Source organism: Onychomys torridus, chromosome 19 (genome assembly GCF_903995425.1).
Source record: "Onychomys torridus chromosome 19, mOncTor1.1, whole genome shotgun sequence".
NCBI classification, from domain to species: Eukaryota; Metazoa; Chordata; class Mammalia; order Rodentia; family Cricetidae; genus Onychomys; species Onychomys torridus.
Window position 1 is genome coordinate 1,228,912 of NC_050461.1, and position 16,333 is coordinate 1,245,244.

Sequence of the window (16,333 nt, forward strand, 5' to 3'; positions counted from 1 at the left end):
CTGAATATAATCTACCATTCTGGAGCTTCCAATTTATTTTTGTATAATGAACTAGCTAAATCCCTTTTTATAATGAACCAGCTAAATTCAATTATTTTATATCTATAGAATATTGAGTTTCCTTTATATGTGACCCTGTACTCTATGAATGTAATGTTAGTTTCCTCCTTTCCACTTCCATTCTTTTTTACTTGTATTGCTGACAATACAAGGCTGTCCTGAAAATATGCATAGTTTGTACATTTTGGTGCATGTTTTTGTAAGCTTCTTTAGAAGTACATAAGCAGATAAAATGAGGTTAGATAAAACAAACTCTACTACCCATTCTGTATTTCCTCTACCCTCTGCAAGCACTTCAGCAGATCTGGGATCTTTTCCTAGAGAGTGTCTCATACCTTCATTCCTGATGGGTCTGTGCCCTTTGTCATCCTGCCTAGCTGGATTTGGTTGTTGTAGCTTTCATTGACTTTAATCACAGGACATATTAGCACCAAGAGAATCCCTAAAGTATCTCCTGCACTCCAGGCATAATACTTCTTACATCCATTTTGGAGAGGCAATCAATTTTCCCCATTAAAACCTGGGTCTATCACCCTTCCTTACACTGTTATTTGCTTCTTAGACTGTTGCTTTAAGGGCATTAGAAGCCCAAAGTGATTTGGGGCAGGGGGAAGTCTGAGTTTCCAGTTCAATGGAATATTTGCTGTGGCTCCTGGCAGGAGTACTCCCTACTCTGGAGCCAAAACTTCTAGGACAGCAGAACCTGAGGTTGTAGGAACAGGAAGCAAAGACTTTCCTAGTGGGTCATTAGGGATGACTGAGAGTGGAATGATTCCCCTTTCCACCCTTTGATTCCTGGACCCATGGATCCTGGCTGGGGGAGAAACCGTACCATACATTGGACAGCCCAGCCACGAAAGAGAAGACTTTATCACATTTCTCCTCAGAACTCAGGAATCTATGTGGAAGTGAGGATATAAAGATCATAAGAGTTAGAGGTAGTAAATCTTAAAGAAACAGTATTTTCAAGACAACATAGGGTATATGCACATGTGAACTCACAGAGATTGTGACAACATGTGTAAGACTGCATAAGCTCTAGTTAGACAAAATCCAAACACACATGAGGGAAAGTGTCCACAAATTCCCACCCTTAGCCAAGAAGCTACTTGAAAATGGTAGCTACTGGGAGAGGGAAAAATAAGTTTTCTGTAATGGAGTTACATTCCAGGGCAGGCTCCATGATCAGAAGTAGCTGGCCAATGTAGAGAGCCGCGTGTAGCCGCACCCTAAAGATGGCTCTGGCTTCTACCCTCTGCCTTCCTGATGGCAAACACTCTTTAGGGTAAACAGCTCCTTATTTGGCTATGGCTGGATTCGTGTGTTGCTGGCATATGCGTGAACCTGTGGACAGTGCCCACGTGGCTGCTTGGGGTTGGCAGCCCAGCCCTACTTAGGTGCTGGGAGAGGCTTGCCCCAGCGGGAGAGACACAATGTAACTAATCAAAGGTCTGAATAAACTGTGATGAGAAGGATCCAGGTGTCGCATCTTCCTTGCTGGTCGAGGCGGGCGCGACAAGTGATGGCCTCCTATGGGGACAATTACCACGGCTCTCTCCGGATTCAGAACTCATTTACAGTCAGGCGGTATACCGGTAAGTCCTCAGAAAAAACTGGGGATCCGCGACAAAAGCGGGTAACGCTCACCTGTAGAAGGGAGAGCGGGAGAGCAGAGCCGCGACTAGAGCAGACGGATAATTTAATTGGGCCGCGACAAGAGCGGACGGGTAATTAAAATAACAAGGTCAACAGGTGGAACCTGTTCTGCGACTACAGCAGACGGGTAATTTGCATAACAAAACCCGCGGGTAAAACAAACCAGCAGGTAAAACAAAACAAGCAGGAGCCCGGAGGGCTGGAGCAATTCTGCAAAGGCTCTGAGAAACCTCCGAGAAACTTTTCAAAAAGAGAAAAAAAAAAAAAAAAGTATACTAACATGGGCGCCTCCTCCTCGCACCCAATTTTTTTGGCTCTTAACGAGCTGCTTCTCTCTAAGAAACTGAAAATAAAAAAACGCACCTTAGAGCAATTTCTGCAACAATGTGATGTAATTGCTCCTTGGTTTGCAATTTCAGGAAGCCTCACAGTGCCTTCCTGGAAGAAATTGGGAAGAGACTTACATTTGGATTGCAGGTGCAGATTGCAGTATCATAGCTAGCAAAGATTGGCCTTGAGGTTGGCCTATACAGGCTTCCTCACAAACATTGCAGGGACTGGGTTATGCCAGTGTTCCAAATGTTAGTGCAAATTTGTTAAATTGGCAAGATTCCGAAGGTCACTCTGGCGTTATGCAACCCTATGTCCTTGAGCTTCCAGTGTCCCTCTGGGGGAGGGATCTTATGAAATCCATGGGCTTTCAGTTAAGTAATGAATACTCCAAAGAATCTAAAAATATTATGAAAAACATGGGGTGTCATCCTGATTTTGGCCTGGGAAAATTTTTACAAGGCAAAAAGGAGCCAATACAAACAGTACCTAGGAAACCCAAACAAGGGTTGGGTTTTTCCTAGGGGCCACTGAGGAGGGCATTCCCATAACCTGGGTAACGGAGAAGCCAGTTTGGGTTCCTCAGTGGCCACTCTCCTCTGAGAAATTACATGCTGCATATCAATTAGTGAAAGAGCAATTGGAGAAAGGGCACATTAAACCCTCTCTTTCTCCCTGGAATACAACCATATTTGTCATCAAGAAGAAATCAGGAAAATGGAGATTGTTACATGATCTTAGAGCTATAAATGAACAAATGAGAATTATGGGACCTGTACAGCGTGGTCTTCCATTGCTGTCATCCTTGCCTGAAAATTGGCCTATTATTGTGGTAGATATTAAGGACTGCTTCTTTTCCATTCCACTGAATAGCAAGACAGTGAGAGATTCGCTTTCACTTTACCGTCCACTAATCATGAGGAACCTGATAAAAGATATCAGTGGGTTGTATTGCCACAAGGCATGGCCAACAGTCCTACAATGTGTCAATTATTTGTAGCAACTGCTTTAGAACCTTTGAGAGCACGTTTTCCAGGCTTGAAATGCCTCCATTATATGGATGATATACTGTTAGCAGCTAAAGAAGAGAGCATTCTTCAAGAAGCATATAGCTCACTTGTAGAACTGCTAAAGCAAAAGGGACTCTGTATTGCCCCTGAGAAGGTGCAACAGAGCAAAGTTGTCAATTATCTTGGCTCTAAAATAACTAATCATTATATCATGCCACAAAAGGTAGAGTTAAGGAAGGATCATCTTTGCACATTGAATGATTTTCAAAAATTATTAGGAGATATAAATTGGATAAGAGGAAGTTTAGGAATGGCCAATTATGAGTTAAAACCATTATATGATATTTTAATTGGAGATGCAGCCTTGGATTCACCGAGGCAATTAACCAATGCAGCCCGAGAAGCCTTAACAAAATTAGAAGATAAACTACAAAGAGCTTTTCTTCAAAGAGTACAAAATAATGAGGATATTACCCTGTGCATTCTGCCTACCCAGTTGCAACCTACGGGAATTTTATGGCAAAAAGGACCCTTGTTATGGATTTATACTAAAATCTCACCTGCAAAATCAATTGAGTATTATCCTGTTGCAGTGGCATTACTTGCGCAACAGGGTATTCAACAATGTTTACAATATTTTGGGACATCACCACAAACGCTAGTTGTTCCTTATGATTCTACTCAAATCAAGGTATTATGTGCTGCCATAGATGATTGGGCAATTCTGCGTTGTACCTATCCAGGACACATAGATTGCCATTATCCTAAACATCCACTATTAACTTTCTTTAAAGAACATCCTGTAGTTTTCCCTAAAGTAACTGCTTCAAAGCCCATTCCAGGAGCAAGTGTTATATTTACAGATGGGTCTAAGACAGGCTGTGGTGCTTATATGGTGGATTCTAATGAACCTGTAAAGCATCAATTCTTGCCAGGTGCACCTCAACAGGTGGAGCTTTCAATAGTTCTTGAAGTTTTCAAGGCTTGTCCATTTGCTTTTAATTTAGTGTCAGATTCTAGTTATGTTGTTAATGCTTTAAAAAGCCTTGAATGTGCAGGGCCCATCAAATCTTCTATCCCGGTTAGCTCATTGTTTGGACAATTACAGAAACTGATCTGGCAACGTAAAAATCCCTTTTTTGTGCAACACATCCGTGCACATACCAGTCTGCCAGGTCCATTGGCTAAAGGCAATGATATAGTAGATCAGTGTACTAGACAGGAATGGATGTTTGTGGCTTCTGCCATACAACGAGCATATGCTTTCCACAAAGAATTTCATGTTAATGCAAGGACATTACAACAAAAGTTTTCTATCTCACGTGCAGAGGCACGAAAGGTGGTACTAGATTGTTCCCAATGTGTCATTTTTCATCATCCTTCTAGCTTAGGAGTTAACCCTCGTGGTTTGCTCCCCCTAAAAATATGGCAAATGGATGTTACACACATCTCTGAATTTGGACGTGTCAAATATGTACATGTATCTGTTGATACCTGTTCTGGAATCATTCATGCCACCCCAATGGCAGGAGAAAAAGCCTCTCATGTCATTGCTCATTGCTTAGAAGCTTGGGCAACATGGGGTAAGCCTCAACAGTTAAAGACAGACAATGGTCCTGCATATACCGGACAGAAGTTCACTTCCTTCTGTCAACAGATGAATGTGCAACTTGTACATGGCCTACCATATAATCCACAAGGTCAAGGCATTGTGGAGCGTGCTCATTGCTCCTTGAAGGAGTTGCTTCAAAAACAAAAGGGGGAATAGGCTATGGCCGTACCCCTAAGGACAGACTTTCTCTTGCATTATTTACTCTGAATTTTTTGAATTTGGATGCTTCCAATTGTTCATGCTGCAGATTTATCTAAAAAGTTGTCTAGTTATCTTTTAGGTAATTGGACTGGAGAGTTCGATAACCTGATGGACCAGCTGAGAGTGGCTATTGTCACGGTGAATTCGACCCGAGTGGATACCGGACTGGTGGAGGGATTGTCTTCCTGGATTGCTACAGCCATGGGCCACATGAAGGAGTGGGCGGGAATAGGAGCCCTAGTAGGTTTACTGGTGCTCACCTCCCTAGTATGCTTGTGGTGCATTTGTCGCATTAGGATCTCACAGCGTCGCCATGCAGCCATGATTGTCCAAGCCTTTATGGCCATTGATGCAGGACAGTCTCCCCAAGCCTGGTTGGCTACTTTAAAAGATATTTAGGCACAGGATGCGAGGCCTGCGCACTGCACTTGAGGTTATGATACGCTGACCTCAAGAAGAGCAAGTCTGATTGCATGTGGGTTGGTACCCTAACTCCCACCTCTGTGAAAAGGGTATCGGACGGGTCTAATGTTCTCTGGGTGGACGACGCCTGGACAAACATTAGTACATGTTCCATTTTAACAGAGATCAGACCTCTACTCTTGCCTGTTGCTTTGTAAAACAAAAAGGGGGAAACTGTAGAGAGCCGCGTGTAGCCGCACCCTAAAGATGGCTCTGGCTTCTACCCTCTGCCTTCCCGATGGCAAACACTCTTTAGGGTAAACAGCTCCTTATTTGGCTATGGCTGGATTCGTGTGTTGCTGGCATATGCGTGAACCTGTGGACAGTGCCCACGTGGCTGCTTGGGGTTGGCAGCCCAGCCCTACTTAGGTGCTGGGAGAGGCTTGCCCCAGCGGGAGAGACACAATGTAACTAATCAAAGGTCTGAATAAACTGTGATGAGAAGGATCCAGGTGTCGCGTCTTCCTTGCTGGTCGAGGCGGGCGCGACAGGCCAACACAAATCAAAGTTCATATTCTTTACTGGCTGTTTTACTATTTCTTATTTTTTTAAAAAACAGAGAAAGGACATGAAGTTGGATGAGTAGGGAGGGGAAAGAACCAGAGAGGAGTAGGAGGATGGGAAATAGTATGAAAAATACACTCTATACAATTTTCAATACCTAAGATCATAATAAATAAAAAGAAATCTATGGCTCAGAAAAAGTAGGAAAGATTTAGGTGATATTATCACCCCCTGAGAAGTGTTTAATGAGTTCTCTGGACAGCAAGTAGACAGAAGCAAAGTTTCTTTTAAAATTATTATTAAAATTATTGTTTATTAAAAACCATCTAATTGCCCAAGGTACTTCAGTAGCTTCTTAATAGATGAAGGAAATTTGTCATTTTGAGATGGGATTAGCCTTTGTTCATCTTTTGCTTTGCTCTGCAGGGCTTTCTTCATGGCCTTGTTTAAGATTTGGTATATATTTTAGCGGAGGAACAGTGTGTTTGGCTCATTTCTTCATGTTCGTGGTTCCTTAAGGTCTAGTTCCTTTTAAAGCCTGAACTAGAAATATTTCTAGTTCCCAGAGAGACCACTGAAATATACTTCTACTTATGCTCGATTCACTAACTGATCTTTTGTTTTTTCCTCTAAAGTCCTCAAAACTTGGTACACATCTCAAATGGGAAAACATGGTCTCAGAACATTGAACACACTCTCTAGTAAATTTGACTGTAGTAAAGTTGGGCTCTTGGTTTCTTCAGTCCTGGCTGATTTGAGGTTCTCCAATACCCCCCAAATCATCATTATTTTGTATTTTGCCAAAGCTTTCTAGTTGTTTTGGTATGATTGTTGATTGGCTACTAACTACTTTATCATGGCTTTAAGTAGAAATTGTAGTGGCATTCTTTTATATAAAGATTTATCTAATGGAGAATGGTCACTGGTTTGGGAATTAAAAGCATCCTAGACAAATTTTAATCCCCAATTATAAAAAGGTTGAATAGCCTCAAAAGGTAACCTATTAAGTTATATCACAGGTATATCACAGGTCTTATTTCATAAAAAATATGGGGTTGTGAAGATGATAAATTGTAACTTAAATTGCTAAACAGCCTTAATAATAAAAACCCAATGCCAGATATTATGGTGAAAGCCAGGAGACCAGGAAATAGGACAAACCACAGCCAACCTCATTTCACCAACTCCTCAGTTTCCAAAGAGACTTACTTCTTGCATACTCATGCCTATATGCCTTTCAGTTCTGCCATCTCACTTCCTCTCTCCACCCAGATACATCACTTCCTCTTTCTGCCCAGCTCTGTCACTTCCTGTCTGTCTGTACAGACCTCCAGACCTTTATGGTTAACTAGTGTTGGAATTTAAGGCATTTGCCACCATGCTTGGCTCTGTTCCCAGTGTGGCCTTGAACTCAAAAAGATCTGGATGAATCCTAGCCTCCTGAATGCTAGGATTAAAAGCATGAGCTACCATTGCCTGACTTCTATGTTTGCTATAGTGGCTGGCTTTTTCGTCTGATCCTCAGATAAGCTTTATTGGGGTGCACAAAGAAAATATCACCACAATCAGTCATTTCCCAATATTAGAATTCCAGACTATCAAATATAAACATTTGTTTAATTATTTTTCAAAAAAGGTTGAATAGGCTTTGGTAAGCTAACCAAATTAAACAGGTAAAAGAATCATTAACTGTAGCCCTTACTCTGATTTGACCTCTTTTACCAGCATCACAACTTTTCTGTAGTTTTCAAGTGAATGCTTCACCATCACTCTGCAAGAAAAACGAGCAAGTTATTACTGAAGAGTATCCTGGAACTTGTTTTGTTAACATGGTCTTTAGACTAGTAAGGAAAAGATTAAAAATGAAGTCAAAACCTCAAGAGGAAACAGTGTATGTCTGACAGAAACTTGAGCAGGATCAGGTGAGTATAGGCTTACACAATAGAAATGTAGAAAATAGAAAATAGGAATGTGCATCAGGGCTAAGCCTCATGCTATGCTGATGACTTTACCCTAGGAGGGCTCATTCCTAGATCCTTGAGGTTATGTAACCTCAGAATTTGGTACTAAGAAAAATTGTCCCTTCCCAGGAGGGAGATGCCAGCAAATTGCTTATATATATATATATATATATAATTACATTTTATTATTATGTAATATTGTTGTAATTTATTGTAGTTTCTTTAAAATCTGCTTTGTATTAAATAAGGATGGAGGTACAAAGATATCTAAGACTGATACAAGGTCACTATCTAAAAGTATGTAAATGCTGAGGGATTTTCGTTAGCTTGGTGAGTTAAAGCATGCTCATTTCTCATGGAGCTCCAAGGCACTAACTCAAACTAGAAAGCCAAAGAAAATCATTTGCATGAGAATGGAAAATGAGGCACAGTTTTTGAATTTATAAAACAAGTTGAGTCCTGTTTAGCAATTATCCGTTGAACACTGAATAAATTGAACAATCTGTAGTTTTAAATAAATGGAATGATGTTTAGATGTAAGGTGTTTAGAAGTGAGTGCCTCAGTTTAGAAGATTTCCATACCAAGAGGGGAAACTCACTACCTGTGCTTCTTAGAATTCTTCTCCTCTGTAGCAGTGGAGCAGACAGATGACTCCCCAGTAAATGGCTTGCCTATATTAAACATGATTAGCCCAGTAGGGAGATTATCTTATCAGTTCTGCTATGATTCCATTAGTGACATCTGGAAGTCAGTAGCTATGAAGTATTGGAAATTCTTACAGTGGATAGCTCCTGCTTATCTCACAGATCTCACAGTCCAACTAAGCTCTTGGAAAAGATAAAAACATTAATTAAGTGCTTTAGACATTAACAATACCATTCTATGATGTGGCAAGCAGGGTTGCCCCAAAATAGATCTGGAAAATCTAATGGGACTGCACTCAAACTTGGTTCCTTAGGGTAAAATTTCTATCTGCAGCTGGAGCAGCTGCAATCTCCTATAAATTTGAAGTCCCCAGGTCCTGGCTTTCCTAGAGAATTCTACATATACATGCTATTCCCCAACCCAGATTTCTCTGCTTTAAGTCTGTGCTGCTCAGTAAGGTAGCCATTACCTATCTATAGTTCTGCAGTACTTGAAGCATATGCAGAGATGGCTTAAAGGAAAACTACATATTATATAAACATAAATACTGTATATCAAACAAACTACAGGACAAATGTAAAATATTTTAATTATAACTTTAAATTACTTACATAATGAAATACTTGAGGTATATTAAGTTAAATAAGATAAATCATATTGAATTGATTTGTTTTTTAAAGACAATTTTAAGGCATGCATGTGGTTTGTGTTTAATTGCTATAATAATTGCTCTCACTTTGTGTTAGCGTACAAGAGCAGTAGAAGGCCATTGTTCTGAACACAGTCTTCCCCTGCATGTCCTGAAGACAGCTTTCATGTTGGTTAGGCTGTAAGAGTAGGATGAGTACCTTCTCTTGTAGTTTTTCTTTTGTGTATCAGCTTCACTATTTCAAGTTTTTTTCCCTTTCCTTTTCTTATTTTTTTCCTTATTTTCTTCAAAGAGTGTATTTAGAGCAACATTGATTCTACGTCCTGCTTGGCCTCACTGCCCAGGTATGACACTTATGGAATGCCTTAGCTGTTCAATAAAACTACACACTGACTAGCTAGAAGGGCAGTATCTCCTAGCCTTGCATGGCCTTTGATCTATGCTCAGCTGAATGTTAATAGAATTTTGATGATTTTACAGGGTTTTCTTCTGTTTACAGAGAGTTTATTATTTAGCAGTACACTCAAAAGATCATTCTGCAGGTTTCTGGCTCTACATCTCTGTGTGGATTCCTTCTCTACATATTTTGTTGTATGAATTTGGCCATTTCAGTCTCCTTGATTTGTGGCCCCTCAACTCAGTGAGACTTCCACTATAAGAAAGGTTAAGCTTTTATCTTAGGAAGGACTTAAACAAATCCTTATAGCTTTAATAATGACCCACATGAAAATCTAGGGGCAAAAATAGACTCTTCCTCATTTATTTTTCTTTTGGCAAGGCTTATAGTTTTATGCTACTGTTACTCCAATGTCTAGAGACAGTTGTTGCATAGAATTTATCCAGATTTCTTCTTGTTCATGGTTGCAAACAAATTCAGTATTTAACTAGTTATTGTAGAGATGAAAGTCAATTAAGAAGAAAAATCCCATTAGCACATATTCACCACACTTGGTACTGTGTTATATAAAGACATTTTCATACAAGTGTAAAATTACTTTGAGCATATTTCCTCTTATGTTCTTTTTCCTCCCCACACTCCTCCAGTTAATCTCTTCTATTCCTTTAGAAAGGTTAGTTTCTTCTTTTCATATATACATACATTATTTTTGTATATGTATAAAATATGGGAGCCACAAATTAGAAAATATGTTTTCCTGAGGCTGACTTAACTCAGTTAATATGATCATCTCTAATTGCATACATTTTCCTGCAAACAACATGACTTTTCTCTGTTATATATATGAAAAAATCCCATTGCAGTTGTGCCTATCCATTCTTGTGTGTATAGATACTTAGGTAGGTTGCCAAAGTCACCTTCTGTGAATACTACTGCAGAAAACACTGATGTGCAAGTGTCTCTGTGGAATGCTGACTTGAAGTCCTTTGTGTGAATTCCCAGGAAGGGTATAGCGGGATCACATAGTAGATGGAGTATCAGGTTTTTGAGGGATCTTCATATTTATTTCTATAGTGACTTGGCTGGTTTACCTTCTCTCTAGGAATGTATGAGGTAGGTTCCCTTTTGTCTATATGCTTGTCAGCATTTAATGTTATTAATATTCTAAATGGCTGCCATTCTGACTGGGGTGAGATGGAATCTCAATGTAGCTATGATGTTTTTCCTTGTAACTGTGGCTGCCTTTTAAGCAATGGCTGTCCTAATCAGAGATTGCAACTCTGCTGCTAGCAGCAGTGGTTCAGCCACAAGGGCTGCAGCCTGATGGGATTCTGTTACCTCAGGCACCAAATCTTTCAAAGCTACTAAGGGAATTTATCTAAATCTCTCTTTCTCTAAAGAACTCAAAATTCAAAGGTTGAGGTGGAATTCTGCTTGCTCAGAGAAGCTAAATAGCAAGTAGCTAGACTTCTCCATTGGCTTGCATCTTTCAAAAAACCCCCAGAATCCTTCTCTCAGCCCCCAGTTAAGAACCTTGCAACATGTGGTTCCTCCCTATCACTTCCTGTCAGTTACTTGCTGACTCAGCTTCCTGCTCACAGGTTAATTTTATTTAATCAAACAAATGTAACACATCTTGTGTATTGTTAACAAAATCAATAGGAAAAATAGAACACACTCTAAAATAATATTCCACAACATTTCCCCTTTTTGTTTAAACAAAAATGAAAGATTCTAACTTTAACATAGTAAGAATATATACAGTAAGAACAATTATCAAGGATTACATTCACATTGTACTGAATAACAATTCATTTATGTCTGATAAATTTAAAGAAAATACTCCATAATCTTTCCTATTTAGTGAATCCAAAATTTTATACCTAATTTACTTTTTATCATATTTAAGGAAAACTACAACTATAACTATCTAGTCTTCTACTCCATAAAGGTACCAGAAAGATACAATATTATTTGAGTTAAAAAAAAAAATTACAATGAATACAACTTCAAAAACCCTAGAAATGATAGAGACATCTGACTGCCTGGACAGTCACCCAAAGTTCTTCTGCAATGTTGATTCATCCATCTTCAGCCTACAGGCCCATAGTATCTGGTAGACCTTTTAGTGAAGCAGGAAATTTGAAAGACTCATCTGCCTATACTGGCAAAGTTCATCAGTCAATTTCCTCTGTGTTCTGCAGAATGTCTGGCAGTTTCTTCTGTGAAGCAGGAACCCAGAAACACCATCCCACCTTGTTTGGGCGAAGTTCAGCAGTCACTTTCCTGTGAGTCCTACATAACCTTTTTATTTATTTATTTTCTTTTTTATTATATTTGTGTTTTAATTTTACACACCAGCCATGGGTTCCCCTGTCCTCCCCCTCCCGCCCCCACCTTCCTCTCAGCCCCTCCCCTCCATTCCCATCTCCTCCAGGGCCAAGGTTCCAAACAGCCAGCTCATGCACTAAGGACAGGTCCAGGTCTCACTGCCTGGGTGCCTCCCAAACAGTTCAAGCTATTCAAATTGTCTCACTTATCCAGAGGGCCTTATCTAGTTAATGACTCCTGAGCTTTTGGTTCATAATTCATGTATTTCCATTAGTTTGGCTATTTGTCCCTGTGTTTTTCCAATCTTGGTCTCAGCAATTCACACTCTTACAGTCTCTCCTCTTTCTTGAAAATTGGACTCCTAGAGCTCCACCTGGAGCCTGGCCGAGGATCTCTGCATCCACTTTCATCAGTTATTTGATGAGAGTTCCACCTCGACTGTTAGGGTGTTTGGCCATCTGATCACCAGACTAGGTCAGATAAGGCTTTCTCTTGACCATTGCCAGCAGTCTACAGAGGATGTATCATTGTGAATTTCTGGGGACCTCTCCAGCACTCTGCCTATTCCTGTTCTCATGTGGTCTTCATTTATCATGGTCTGTTATTCCTTGTTCTCCCTTTCTGTTCTTGATCCAGCAGGGATCTCCTGCTCCCCTAAGCTTTCTTTCCCTCAAATCTTGCCCTTCATTACTCCCACTGTCATCCAGGTTGTTCATGTAGATCTCATCCATTTCTCTGTCATTGGGTGATCCCTGTATCTTTCCTAGGGTCCTGTTTTCTAGGTAGCCTCCCTGGAGATGTGTAGCAGTCTAGTCATCTTTGTTTTACATCTAGTATCCTCCTATGAGTGAGTACATACCATGTGTGTCCTTCTGTGTCTGGGTTACCTCACTCAGGATGATTTTTTTTCTAGATCCATCCATTTGCCTGCAAACCTCATGATATCATTATTTTTCTCTGCTGAGTAGTGTTCCAAGCTTATGCTAGAGAGGATGTGGAGCAAGGGGAACTCTCCTCCACTGCTGGTGGGAATGCAAGCTTGTACAGCCACTTTGGAAATCAATATGGTGCTTCCTTAGAAAATTGGGAATCCATCTCCCCCAAGACCCAACTGTAGCATTCTTGGGCATATACCCAAGGAATGCTCAATCATACCATAAGGGCATTTGCTCAGCTATGTTCTTATCAGCATTGTTTTTAATAGCCAGAAACTGGAAACAACGTAGATGCCCTTCAACTGAAGAATGGATAAAGAAAATATGGTACATATACACAATGGAGTACTATTCAGCAGAAAAAAACAATGGCATATCCTTTTTATACAACATACCATCAAGCAGTCCAGCAAAGATCAGCTTCTTGCCTAAATAGCTAGCTTTGCCACACTGAAACTCCATAAGGAGATTCTTCAATGGCCATCATCTCTGAAGTAAATTGGTGCTGCCAGAAGCAGGTGTGTCTCATTGTCATGACAAACCTTAGGTTAATAAAATATTTTAAATGCCATATTCTATAGGTCTTTGAAATGTTTGAAGACCACCTATATAAAATGTATCTCTATATAATCTGTAAGACACACCTAACATATCTACAAATTTGATTGTTGTAGAAGACTAACTATTGACTTGTGTTTCTTGATTGTCCTAAATATTACATAATAATAACTTTCAAAAACTAGAATTTTACCTTACATTTTTAAATGAACTGCATGGGTATAATATTTTAAACAAGAGTAGAAACATATATACAATATATTGTAACAAAAATAGCTTTAAATTTGTATCAATATAGAAAAATACTTTAAACAAGAGTAGAAACATAACCAGTACATTTTAACAAGAATGACACTAAACTTGTATCAATATACAGAAGTCCATACCAATGCAAAATATTTGAGATTAATAGTTGTTTTTTTGGTTAAAGTAGATTCAATAATCTACTCTTTTATCTTATCATTCTTATATTTTCCTAAATAATAACAAACATCCCTAGCCCACCAGATAACCAAAGACCATCCAAACCCATCTCTTGGGAATGTGGGCATATTATTCTTCAGAATGCTTCCTACTTTCTGTGGATGAAGTATTTTTAGAGTCCATGAGAAAATCTGAGATAATAGCCAAGTCCTGGGAAGGCCAGCTATAACCTTTTGTTGATAGTTATCACCTGTCAGGATTCAAGAAGTCTCCCTTGATCAAACCTGATCTATATGATTCCTGAAGGAATTCACAGCTTCTCATCTCCTGTGGAAACAAAACTCCTAAGTATTTTTGATTTCCATTTGACAGATATATATATATATATATATATATATATATATATATATATATATATATATTGACTTCTTTTTAAAAGTTAAGGCATTCCTAAAGTTCCAGATTGGTTTAATTTAGCAGTCCAATTTGCACTCCCACATCTCTTAGCAACTATTGTTTATCAACAGTAAAAAAAAAATTCAAAATCAACACAATAACACACAGGACTCAGACTCCCTGTGTACTTTCCATCTAGTAGATACTGGCTTATTATTTATTATTTTACTTCTTTCTTTAAAGACTAAAGACTTCATTATTTTTAAACTCTTTCTTTCTTTCTTTTTTTCTTTTTTCTTTTTCTTTTTTGGTTATTCGACACAGGGTTTCCCTGTGTAGCTTTGTGCCTTTCCTGGAACTCACTCTGTAGCCCAGGCTGGCCTTGAACTCACAAAGATCTGCCTGCCTCTGCCTCCCAAGTGCTGGGATTAAAAGTGTGTGCCACCACCACCCAGCTATTTCTTTCTTTTTATGACTGTCCATACCCCCCTTTCTTTTTCTTAAGCCTACATACAGTTTAAAACACACTGGAACCTATTTAGAGTTTTTTTTTTCTGTCTAGACCTCTTTTATTGTGTATCTTTTAGCCTTTTTCGACCTCGTGAGCAAATTTTAGACTGTTAAGCTACACCTCAATCCTCCAAGCTCTCTTGGCTGGCTTTGCCTGCTTCTGGGTTTGTGAGAGCCAAGCCTCACAAGACGAGAGAGGGAGTAATGAAGGGCAAAGTTAGAGGGAAAGAAAGCTTAGGGGAGCAGGAGATCTTAGCTGGATGAAGCACAGAAAGGGAGAACAAGGAATAACAGACCATGATAAATGAAGACCACATGGGAACAAGAAGAAGCAAAGTGCTAGAGAGGTCCCCAGAAATTCATAATGATACATCCACTGTAGACTACTGGCAACAGTTAAGAGAAAGCCTGATCTGACCTAGTCTGGTGATCAGATGGCCAAACACCCTAACTGTTGTGCTGGAACTCTCATCCAATAACTGATGGAAGTGGATGCAGAGATCCTCAGCCAGGCCCCAGTTGGATTATATTTCTAATATGAATGTACCTGTAGTTTTGGTTATTCTTCTGTTTGAAAATACCATGGGTTTTATGAAATTAAATTTCTTCTGTTTTTATTTACTTGAACATGTTTTTCTTTTACTTCTTGAGTAAACTTTTGACTGGTTATATAAGGACTTTTACTAACTAAATTTGTGCATTGACAATTTCATATGTGTATATAATGCATTCCAATTATTGTCCTTGCCTACTTGCCTCCATTACGACCCCTGTTAAATTCCCCTCTACAAGTCTTTTTCTCACATCCATTTGTTTTTGTTTTGTTTTGTAACCTAGTTACAAAACAAATCCATTTGCAAACATGGGTTTGGAGCTATCCCTTGGAAAGTACACAGCTGAAAGCAAAGATTTTCTTTTCCCTAAGTCTGTCAGTTAGCCATGACATTCACTGCAAAGAAAGCCTTCTCTGATTACTAGGCTAGAAGTAGAATTTTTAGGTGGGTATAAACATTTTAATGCTATGTCAGCTTATCAAAACAACAGTAAGTTACCCCTATTTTCTATGACTACCCCAGGCATGATTTTTTGACTTGATATACAGTACAAAATATGGATTCCCTTCCATGGAACATGCCTCAAATCAAATCAGAGAGCTGTTGGGGTCTTAGTTAGCATTAACTGTCAACATGTCAACATAGTCTAGAATCACTGGAAAAGAAAAAAAAAAGAGTATTAGTTGAGTAACTCTCATTATCAGGTTGGTCTCTGGGTACATCTATGAGGGATCGTCTTGATTATTAATTGATGTAGGAGAGCCCATACTACTGCAGGTGGTACATTCCTTTGTAGATTGTCTTGAGTCATATAAGGAAGTTTGGTAAGCATGAACCCAAGTGAGCCATCAAGTAGTTATGGTTTCTGCTTCAGTTTTCTGTTTGAGTCCCTGTCTTAGCTTTCATCAATGATAGTCTGTGACCTGAAAGTACTAGCCACATAAGCTATTTCCTACTCTACATTGTTTTTGTTCAGTGTTTTATCAGAGCAACAGAAATGAAACTAAAACAGGTGGTTAACCCCATAACGGTCATCTAGCTATTGCATAAATGAGCACATCTTGCCTGGCATGTTTGTATTGTAGTTCATGGCATTCATCATTGGGTAGCATCATTGACTTTTTTTCCCTAGCAGCCT